The 330-nt window shown below is 37.9% G+C and overlaps 1 protein-coding gene and 1 long non-coding RNA gene across 2 annotated transcripts in view; one reads left to right on the forward strand and one right to left on the reverse strand.

The window, feature by feature from the left end:
- The window catches only part of LOC127751352 (uncharacterized), a gene marked incomplete in the record, with an annotated part of 21,692 nt that overhangs the window by 19,613 nt on the left and 1,749 nt on the right, over positions 1-330 (forward strand).
- Positions 7-330, reverse strand: part of LOC127751354 (uncharacterized) — a 13,529-nt gene continuing 13,205 nt past the window's right edge. Inside the window, exon 7 of the long non-coding RNA XR_008012090.1 lies at positions 7-102. This is a non-coding gene — a long non-coding RNA (uncharacterized LOC127751354). The remainder of the gene's footprint in view (positions 103-330) is intronic.

The raw sequence follows: 330 nt of genomic DNA on the forward strand, positions 1-330 counted from the left end.
CCTGACTGCTATTCAGATAAATAGAAATATAAGTTCTGTCTTCAGACTTGCTCTGATACGTTTCCCCTCAACTCTGATGTCGGTCACCTGGGCTCAAGGAACCTGTAGAGAGGAAAGAAATAAAATGAGGGTACAATCCAGACAACAGATATGCTTATAATGCCATTCTTTGATAAAGCATAAAAAGTAAATTGTTACTGACCCATAAGCAAGCAGGAGCAAATCAAAATAATGTCGTGTTAATCAGATATAATAATGATTAATCCTTACTGCTGCTCGGTATGTGTGTTTCTTTCTTGTAGAATAGAGAACAGTTGCGTGGTGGAGTCT

This window comes from Frankliniella occidentalis, unplaced genomic scaffold, assembly GCF_000697945.3.
Source record: "Frankliniella occidentalis isolate FOCC.00 unplaced genomic scaffold, Focc_3.1 Scaffold444, whole genome shotgun sequence".
In the NCBI taxonomy this organism is placed as follows: domain Eukaryota; kingdom Metazoa; phylum Arthropoda; class Insecta; order Thysanoptera; family Thripidae; genus Frankliniella; species Frankliniella occidentalis.